The following is a 353-nucleotide window of genomic DNA, read 5'->3' as shown; positions in this document are numbered from 1 at the left end:
CGGGCAGGGGTGGCGGACAGGCAGGGAGATGCCAGCTCAGCAGCTGTTCGGAGCCCGGCCCCACGTGCGCACCACTAGGTCCCAGGCCGGGCAGCCATGGCACATTCTCTGTTGTTGTTGGCAATCTTCACCCGAGGATATTTCTCCATTGCTTTTACACAGAGTGGAAGGGAGGGGGGAGAGAGAGCGAAACATCGATGTGAGAGAGACACATCGACCAGTTGCCTCTCACACTCGCCCATCTGGGGCCAGGCATCCAACCTGCAGCCCAGGTTCACGGTCTTGATCGGAATCAAACCGGCAACCCTTGGGTCCGGGGGCCAGCGCTCTAACCATTGAGCACACTGGCCAGC

Source organism: Myotis brandtii, unplaced genomic scaffold (assembly GCF_000412655.1).
Source record: "Myotis brandtii unplaced genomic scaffold, ASM41265v1 scaffold1763, whole genome shotgun sequence".
NCBI classification, from domain to species: Eukaryota; Metazoa; Chordata; class Mammalia; order Chiroptera; family Vespertilionidae; genus Myotis; species Myotis brandtii.
The sequence above is the reverse complement of the archived record's forward strand: the minus strand, read 5'-3'. Positions refer to the sequence as shown.